We start from the raw sequence: 10,754 nt of genomic DNA, 5'->3' as shown, positions 1-10,754 counted from the left end.
GTCGAATACATATGGGACCCCAACTCGGGCACTTGCGTTGTTAAATGGCGAGCCGCGGATACTTGACTGTACGAGGACACCATGTAGCATGTTCAAGCATGAATCGGGTGCTATACTACCTTCGCAGTACTGCATTCTTGGCTCTTTAACGGCATTCCAACGCGTGCTTACTTGAGGTTGTTGCCCATGTGTGGTATATTATGGCAAGCTCCTCTGCATCGCAATAAAGAACACAGCCATTTTTCTTCGTTTTATGTACATAGTAATATATAAAATGAGCACAGCGACATAGAGCAGTGTAAAGCTGGAAACTGGGCAATTTTCTTTAAAACAGAGTCCGCGCCAGCGATATGTAGTCGACTTCTTGAATCAACCTTGCACGAAAGAGCATATTTCTGACTCTTCGTTTGCTGCTGTTATCTGCAATCTGCAGGACTCTGATGCGTAGTCTGTCGTTTAGAGGCAAGCCTGCCTAGTGACAGCTATTCAAGGCACACAGTTGCAGCTGTTCAAATCATTTTTTTAAGCTTCATGGTCTTCCTACTCAGTACTCAGCGCTGATGAACCATTTTGCTGTTAAAGAGGGGGTCACAAGACCATCCTTATTCTCTCATGGCTGTTCTGCGTTGTCCTGCATGGTTATCCACCGACTTTGCGAGAGGTAAATAGACTGAGAACTGGCAATCGAGACCTCAAAATCATGATCTTTTTCGTCATGGCCACCGAAGAATGGCGTGTGGTTGTGGCTAAGAAATCGGCACTGAACGCTGGAATATCCTCAATCCTTGTGATTCAGATGATGTGTGAACTTTTTCTCGGAGAGCTACAGCAAATGCATAGATATATTTTATCATAATATTGGAATCTTGATACTGTGGGTTTTTTGAGCATGCCCATAGTAGATGCAAGTCTACTTGGCAAACACACCCCCATCTGCCGGTGTGATTTCACTTTGGATGTGAAATTGTATTTTTACGAGGAACCGTCTTTTTTTTTCGGTGTTAATTCTCAAATGTGTTAATTTCTCATCACAAGACTTGGTGTACAGGCCTTGCAGCAAAACTGAAAGTTGGGCGAGTTGCCCGCTTGGGTCATTTTTATAACTGCACGAAACAACGGCACGTAAGCAATGAAATTGCACTTTTTTTATTACCTTCCTGCACGATTCGTTCTTTCACGCTGTTGAGGAGACGAACCGTGCCGTAAAGGCAAACTGTCCCTAAACAGCCCAAGAAAATGCAAAGTTCTTGCTATAATACACTTTTCTGGCTTACTTCCCGCCATATATTGCAAATACATCATTACGCACATAAAACGTATCAGTACGTCTGTGTCGTTTGTGTTTCAGAATACAAGCAGGTAAACAAGTGAGTCATATGAATCTTCACCGCGACACTTCACCATGCGTAACGAAAGACCAGCACCCCTTTTTTTTCAGCACGACGCTTTCTAAATAACTCAACGCCCTTGGAAACCTCGTACAAACAGTGCATGCAACCGTCTCCTTCAGGTTTCTGAACCACTAGACCATGAACACTCAGTTATATTACGAGGAATATTTTCTTTAACCTTTTATATTATATCACTCTTTCTTACGTCTGAAAATATGTGCGTGTTAGTGTATTACTTTTTTTCCCTCTAGCGTCAACAGCGTGTGCCCACAAAAGTTTCTCAAGCCAGTCGGAGCACTCATCTGGCCAGCAGTTAGGATCCTCCTGGCCTAACACGCTCACTCCAGCTCTTGCCTGTACACTGCTCTGATACACTTGAATATAGGGCTTCAAGAATCTTGGGCGATGCCGTTCGCGGCATAGCGCTCTTCGTCTTGCGTCCAACAATGTTTTCGCTTAATCTTATTAGAAGCACCTCCTCTTCCAGGTGTTTTCTCCGGATATTTATTTTCCTTCGTTTCAATAAAACCACCACGAAAGGAAAGGCAGGTAAAAAAATATATAAAGGTCACGCTGAGCAGTTCCGAGGCTCACGACAATAACGCCGCGCTTCCATCAGCGTAACGGTCGGCCATTCCAGAGCGCTAATCCGGTTAAGACTCCATGGCATCAGTTCACGCGCTACCTCAGAAGGCGTCCGAAATCCCGCCTTGTTGCCAGACTCCCTGCCTTCCTCTGCCATCACCGCAGTAAGCAATCTCTTTTCACTTTACCGCCTGCCAGAAATAAAACGATATGTTCCGCGAAACCCGCGATGCAAGTAATTCTCTCTTCTCCTCACCTAGCGTAGCACTGAGTGCTCTTACAGAAGGATTAACGAAGCCATTTCTCGGATGGAAGGCGCAAAATCAGCGCAAATCTCCGGAACGAGCGGAACTGAAGGCCGTGAAAGAGAAACGACACTCGTAAAGTTACCAGGTAAGCCGCTTGCGGACCCTCCTAACGCATCTCGCCGACATTACCCGCGAATCCTTTAGAGAGGCGTTCCACCTTGGGCGTGGATTATATGGCTTCATTAAACCCGTAACAAGAACGCCATGTAAGGTGTTGCTGCATCGTGAAAATTGGGTTACGGACATACAGCGACCTGTGCCGAACAGAGTGAAAAATTACCACGTTATGCGTTCAATAACACTCTACGGCAATATTCCGCGGACGGACAAGGGTGTTTTAGTCAGGGAAAGGCACTTTATGTTGCTGGAGGAGAGAAATAGAAAGTAGTTTATTTATAGAAAGGTGGATAGGTCGTCCTGATCATGTACGCTCTAACCTGCTACTCTACGCATGAGGAACATGAAAATGGAAACGAAAGTGAGATGAAGAATAATGATAACAATATTGCCAAGCAAATCTAGGTTTGAGGCAAGAACACAGGAAAGACATTCAATAGTGATCTGACGTTCATAGCTGCCAGATAAAAAGTTATAACCTGCCACTCCTGTCTGTGTGTTTGGCAAGAGGAGGAGGAAGAGGAATAAACTTTATTTTTGTACAGCAGATTTGTGAGGCCTAGGCCTCTCTACCTAGATGACGGCCTCGAGCCCTTGGGCTCTGGCGGCATCTTCGGCCTGCTGGATTGCCTTAATTTGGTCTTGCGGTGCAGAGCTGAGCAGCGCGGTCTCCCACTGCTCTCTGGTCTTGTGCGTTTTATTATGTGTGGGTGTCCCAGGACAAGCCCAAACCATGTGTTGTAAGTCCGCCCTTTCTTGACAGAATCTGCATCTATCGGTTTAAAGTTCTGGATAGTAACGGTGGTTGGCCACCGGGTTCGGATATGTTTCTGTTTGCAACAAGTGCCATGCTGTCGCTTGCCGTCTGCTTAGCGAAGGAGTGTGCCGGAGGGAAACGGGCCCTGCCCAATTTATAGTGTTTGGTTATTTCGGTAAAGCTAGTCATCCGCTCTCTCTCCGTTCCCAGTATTCGCGTGTCACCTGCTCGGTCCGTCAGTTCTCGAGCCAGGTTGTGCGCTATTTCGCAGAACGCAAAATATGTGCGCCAGTGTATCTGGTAGAAATCAGTGGTTGCAATCTGGGCTGCTCTCACGGTTCATGAAGTACAGCCAAAAGCGTTATGACAGTAAACACGGGAGTGCGTGCCGCTCGGTAAATGCAGAGCAGTATAGCTGGGGGCTGACGCACTCTCATACTTTGTACGTTTAGCGTACCCACTCCCTAATAGCGCTCGATCACGCGTCGTCTGCTGCTGTTAACTACGTCATGCCGCCAATCATAATGATTGCATTCGTGAAGAACGATGTACTAAACTCTCTCTCTCCGATCTCCCCTTTTCTTTGTACACAAAAAACTGCACATTTCGCTGGACTTTCACTATAAAACAAATGTACGGTCAAAAAGGATTGTCAAACGTTTACGTTTTGATGCGCGATTGGGTGATAAAATGCTTCATCCGCACGAGGTCTTATTTTCAAATGCCGTGACGTAAATACTAGAGCTGGGAGAGCGTCCGTTAAACGTACAAACTACGAGAGTGCGCCAGGCCCTCGCTAGAGCTCTCTGCTTGTACTGTGCGGCACGCGCTCCCTTGTTTACTGTCATAAAGGCTTTGACTATACGTATTGCGCCATGCGAATACCACGTCAAGTCGTATTCTGTGCAGCAAAACTATGCGGCAGCGTTGGCATGCGAACCTCATTTTGGTGTCGTGCTTGTGCAGATGCCGGTGGTGAGGCTCTGGTTATAGCCAGTGATCGGATCTAAAGCTCCGTATCATAATGAGTTAGTAGAGAATTCGCATCAGATCTTGGAAAGCCAATGTGTGCTACGTGGTGCCAACACGCATGGCAGCTCCTGCCTCAGTGTCCGAAGTTTTATTGCCCACCGGAGGGCAGTGGCCTGGTAGCCCCGGGAGTTTAATTTCCTCGCCTCCTCGGGGTGTGAAATGTTAATAAGTTCTTAAGTTCTGAATGTTATTATGTCATGATCTTAGAACACATGCGATAATTAGCAAATGAAATGCAGTCTTAGAGTCGCAACGCACTGTTCAGGCAAGAAGGCAGTTAGTTGCCAACGAATCTGAGCGCCTGGCGGATAACAACTAGTTAAGCAACTGCTGACTGTTGCCTGTGCTTTGTGGCCCAGGTTGACGCTGGAGGCTGGTGTCTGCAGTTTGGAAAGATTGGCAAATTATTTTTCATGCGCTAGCATTTGGCGCAATCAACGTCATCCCGTGCCGACTGCTCGTGCTTGTGTCGTAGGAGAAAACGAAATAAAACTAGGGGATTGCTCCACCACTCAGGAACGTAACTGTAGCCCATCCAGTGATGACGACGACCCTGCTAGAGACGCATAGTGGGATGGGGTGCTGACACTAACAGCAGGCGCACGTGGAAATAATTCAAAGCCTGTTCAGCAGTTCGCAAATAAGGACATCGCTTCAGCACACGAAGGGCTTCACTTCAGATAGCAGAGAGTTCGTCGATGTCGAAGAGTTGTCATGGCCTGGGTCTCGTAGCGACTTCCGTTTCATTATCAATTTAACATGCGCCACACCAAGTCGTCGATACCAACGAAAACACCGACTTGGTGACGGGCGAGCCAGAACAAAATAGGAGGATCACGGGAAATGAACACGGATCGTTTGAAAATGCTGCCAGTTCTCTCTTACTTTACATACTTAGTGCTGCGGTTAGAGAGCGATAAGCTTGCGCGTGTTTACGTTTCAGTAAGTACACATGTCAAAACTCGGTTTGAACGACAAATAGTCCGCACGTGCAAACATAGTCATTCGAAGTCACATCTGCGCGAGCAAATTCCAACGCCGACTCGCCAACCTAGTAATGTGTTTGACGTGCTCGCTGCCCAAGCATTTCAGGGACCCTATACGGCTAGCTCCCTACGTACTCTCGTTTCCCATTGACTTTATCGGCCCCTCGCATTTTCCGATCTCCCCACTGTTCATTTCCTATCTTCGCTAGCTGCTCCAACACATGCGTGTCACCATGCGGACAAGGCAAAGATTACAAAAAAGTGACTCCAACCCCAGGAGCGCAGGGGAAGCGAACTTATACTTATGTTTTATCGCAACTCACCATCGTTTCGAATTGAGAATCTTTGAGCTAAAACGTAAAGCAATCGAAGCGCGCACTTGTTATGCGCAAGCGAAGAATAAAAGTGCTATTAGTCACTTTGGCAAGTGAAAAGGTTTGGCGTCACCAGAATTGTGGTATAACTCCGGCACTATTCTGCACAACTGCTGTTCGTTGCAAGTTTTATCTCGTATGTGTTAAGCCACAAAGCGCTGTGTTCGCCCCGGCACTGTCGTGAACATCTGGTTGACGGGTTGAGCGCTCCTATCTTGCTTACCTTGCTCAGTCATCATCAATATACAGCATGTGGCACTGAATGCTAACTTAATACAATTATTACCAGCGCTCAGCTTTAAGCGCTCAACAATACATTCGTGGTTCAGCGTACTGGTTTTCACAATGCATCGAGGTGCTTTAGATTCTCATAGTTCATAGTGTTATTTGATTGCGTCGTGGTTTGAACAGTTTAGCGTCGGTCTCAAAATTGAGACTTGTTTTTCTTTTCTTTCTTTTTTTGTGCTACTAAGTTATATTGATATGTAACGGAAGGAGAGAGTGGCGCCTTTAATAGCTCAGGCTACTATGCCTTGCTGGGCAAGCACAACTAAAAGCTTGATAACATTGAAACAGTCAAATATTACAAACATTTGCGAAGTTTCGGACAAGAGTAAAGGAAGTTACAGTTAAGAGGAAAAGAACACAGAGGCTCACAGTTCCTTAAACACAAAAGAGCTCGAGAACACTCACATAAGTTGACATTTTAGCAGGTCACGCGGCTGCTGAATGAGCACATATTTAGGTTTTTAATTCGATCCCTTCTGGTTCATTTCGGCTTGCTTATTAGTCCCAATAATGAATACCATGGTTGTTGCATGGTTTTTGTCTGCGCACAGGAATATGCATTCCTATATACAGGTCATAAAATATAAAAGCTAATCTGTGAAGTCGGCTTCACCACTCAAAACGTGTTACTATGAAGAAGCCCGACTTACATACGTCTTTTGGCAACAAGCGGCGGCTTTTGAGAGCTTGTTGCAAACGCCATATGCGTGTTTAACAGGCGGTCGCGTTTAAAAGAGGATAACAGATGATAAAAAGGAAAAGGACAGACTGGTTTATGCAAAAGCATGCTGATGCTCGGACTTCGCAACGTTAAATTTAAGCCTTTAAGAGAAACAGCCGGCATATATCAAGGCAGTGACAACCGTTCAATAATTTGGATGCGTACTGCTGTTTCTGGGAAGCGAAGAATCATACCAGCTACCACTATTAATAAAGCAAGATCTCAGAGAACTACTCTTGCTCCGTGCTTATTCGTACGTGACTAATAAATGACGAAGAAAGCAAGGGGTCCGACAACCGCACCGGCATTGATACAGATCTATGATGTCGCACTCTGCTGACTGCGCAGAACTTTACTGATCCTTCTCTCAACACACATGGGAGGTCAAACTTTTCCTGACAGTTCTTCCTTGCTTAAGAAGACAGCGCAATCATTCTGGCTGGTTCCTCTAAATAGAGTACTCCAATGTTCAACCCAGAACTAGGCTTACCAATAAGCATGTCCAACCTTGCTGCTGTTTCATTGCGAATACGGCTGGTAATTGTTTGGCTTTATCATTCGCAGAAACAAGCGTTGGCCGATAACTTATTCGATGCGCAGAGTGGATCAAAGTCGTAGCTGGGTGTGTTCAGATAAGTTCGGCCAGGCATGTTGGGGCGACCATATTTAATTTTGACCAAAAATATATATTTTTTGCTGCCTGAGTACCAAAAAAGCCCAAGTCAATCTTGGCCTTGTGAGCAAAACATCTGTCTTTACGAAATAAAATATCGAAAGCACCCGGTCAGTCAATAGTGCTTTTTGCGAATATTGCCAAATCCACAATTTGGTTAGCGCCCAAAGAATAAGTGTTGTGTCAACGGCTCTAAAAATATTTAGTGATATATAAAGTGAAGGTCAATACCACTGATTCTAGTTAAATATTACAGAGTATGACCGTTGTGATGAGGTGAAAAAAATGTCCATAACGGAACATTGCACAATATTGGTCAAAGTAGATATTTTTTCTCCGTATCTTAGGCGAGATTTAGAATTTATATTTAGGTTTTAGAATTTCTTGAACTTGTCATGAAAGTCGCTGAAATTTGCGGCAAATATCTTTACATTAGGCAGCACTAAAAATTCGCGAGAAGCGCTCAAGTTTATGCTTATTGTTAAATTAGCGTCACTTAAAAAATATTTTTAAAGGCCGTTCTCGTTTTTCTATAAAATTTCTCAAATTAGGTCTATTGACTTGACGATGCGTGGCCCGATGCGGAGTTGGCTCAATGCAAGTTCCACTGAGCGCTCCCTTATTGACGAGGTTACGACCCTCTGTACAGCTAAAAAGATTGTTCTCACATCGCCTCCGTTCTGCTTCTAATGAACCGTATGCAGAACATGCTCTTAAAGGCCCGATATCAAGAGCAAGCGCTCTAAATCATGTGACAATGGCCCAACGTTCTGTCGCTGCGCCCATGCACAGATTTTGCGATTCCTGTCCAAGAACACGCTGAACCGTATTCACCTCCAAATTTTCAGTTTTGTCCTAATCAACCAGGAGCATTTTGGTGCCACAAAAAAGAATGGAACCTGCAACCACGAGCACGCACGAACCCCATATGTCGCTGCGGTCGTATCGTGTATTCGGCCACAGTTCCCGCTTTGTAATTCCGAAACAAAAGAAATGATACAACATGCCTTTCCCGGTTACATTAGTTCAAGTTAAACTTAATTTGAAAAATTATAAAAAAATCGAGGATGGCTTTATTTTAGAAAAAAATTTACTGCTAATTTAACAATTGGCCTAACTTGAGTGCTTCTCCTGAATATTGAGTGTCGCTTAGGGCAATGAGGCTGGCCTCAGATTTCAGCAACTTTCATTGCAACAGGATGACAAACTTTTATAAAAGAACCATGCTCTTCACAGACACGGAGGGAAAAAAAAGCTCGAATTGAACTAATATTGTGCAATGTTTCGTTCTCGCAATTTTTGTCCCCTCATTGTAGCGGTCGTACTCTGTAATATTGAATTAGAATCAATGCTACTGGCTCGTACTCTATCACTAAATAGTTTTAGAGCGGCAGCCGCAACATTTTTCTTTGGGGGCTAACCAAAATGTGGATTTGGAATAATTCGCAAAAATCTCTTCTGACTGCCCAGGCGCTTAGATGTTTGTTTGTTTTTTTTTGTTTGTTTGTTGTTGTTGTTGTTGTTGTTTTTTTTTGTTTTTTTGTGACGGCACACTTCTTGCTTGCAAAACTAAGAATGATTTCATCTTGGCACTCAGGCAGCCGAACGTATTTTTTTATTAAAATTAAAAATGGTCCCCAGAAATGCGCGGCCGCACTTATCTGAACACACCCTAATTATGGGTCCAATGCATGCGCAACTCAAGATGATGGTGATCAATCTTTATTAAAATATGGATGGCTCATCGACCTAATAAGGGTAATGGGTTTGCGCTATCATCAGATACACGAACTGAAATGGACCGCGTGCATGCATATCAAATTAGGAGTAATACCGACGAGATGCCTCACAAGCCCATCGAAGCTTGCGTCAGCAGAGGAGGCCGAAACGTAATCGATACTGCCAGCATGCCCCGTGGGCTTTGACCAAAAGCCTGGCTTCTACTGTGCTACGTCAACGTTCATCAAATTTTCCACCGTTCTATTACGTTCTGTGTACCAATCGTTCGATGGAATCCTCCACTTCCAGTCGTTTTCATCGGCCGTGTTTACATTAGATAGTGAAAGCATCAACTCTAACTTGCGTACGCCCTAAGAAGAGGTACATCAGAGGCACCTTTTTTTTCTTTTTTCTTTTCTTTCATGCGAGAGATTCACGATTTCGATTTGCTACGGACGGCTCGATGATCTCACAAACGTGTAGTGCAGTGGGGTCGTGCGGGGACCCTGGAACCTAGGTGCCCAAATCCCTTGGTCAAATAAAGTTGCTTATCTCTCTCGACCCGCATATCCACTCTGAATTGTGAACACCATAACGAACTGTGTGCGCTCAGGAATCGGGCCTTGGTCGAGCTTTGAAGTGCGGAGAGCGAACCCTCTAACGTAAGTCGTATCCGCACTTTCTGTCATTTCAACTATCCAGATTGTATCAGGCCACCTGATACTTTTTTTTTTCTTTCGTCTTTCAGCAAGGCTTCGCACGTCCAAAATTGGTGTGTTTACAACTAGGTGGGCTCATTTCTGCTTCTATACACATAACCCGCCACGAACGATTGACCAGTCGATAGGGTCCGAGAGAGCGCAATCGCTAATAAGAGCTCAGTGTTAGTTCTTCTGCTTCCTTGGCTGCTGCCTTAGTATATCGGCCCAAATTATCCATTATCTCTTGCCCATAAAAACGGCTTCACGATCGTTTTCATTAAACGCAATGTAAATTATTGCGTGTCGTTACGTGTATGCAATGTAATTTATTAAATGTATTAACCTCACATTGCTACCGGTTATGTAGCAGTCTGCGCAGGTGAAGGTACCGGACGCGCTAACCAATGAATCAACGATCAAGCTTTCACGGCTACATGTGTGGTCAAGAGCGTAAAGTGGGAGATGCATGGATCAAGAACGAAGCCAAGTGTGTCTTACAAACTGCTGCTTACGAAATAAACCTCGGCATTCGGTGCTGTTTTTGACGCTCCCAGCCGAAAGTCAGAACGTCTTCAGAACGTTATCTCTATTGTTCTTTTTATCTTTTATCTTACATATCTCACCTGTGCATGCCCTTGCACTTGCAGAAGTCTCACTTAATTTCTTTTCCTTATTTTTTTCTACACTCAGCTCGCTCTCTAGTATTTTCGTGGGTAAATTCTGAAGTGCTTCCTTGTAAAGAGGCAGTTCGTCTTTAGTTTATTCAAATGTGTGTTTTAACAAAGACAGGAGTTTCTACAGCCTCCGCTCACATACTGCTCGTGGCACTGCCCGCCACCTTCCCCAATTTACGGCATTTATAATACACGAGACCCACTATTTGCAGCTGAAACCATCCCGAAGTTAATTATAATATAAAAGCCCACAGAAAGTCCTCGCTCTAATCATCATTGCACCACAGTAGATCTTTCTAGGGCACCTGTAGTGAAGCGCAACGTATAGTGTGCTGCTACTTGCTGTGATTTCGTTATGCAGCTTCTAAAAACTGAGAATAGCATTTGTCTGAGCGCGTTGGATCCACATTGCAAAAAAAGGCTGCCAG

Source organism: Dermacentor silvarum, chromosome 6 (genome assembly GCF_013339745.2).
Source record: "Dermacentor silvarum isolate Dsil-2018 chromosome 6, BIME_Dsil_1.4, whole genome shotgun sequence".
NCBI lineage: Eukaryota > Metazoa > Arthropoda > Arachnida > Ixodida > Ixodidae > Dermacentor > Dermacentor silvarum.
Note: the sequence above shows the minus strand (reverse complement) of the source record.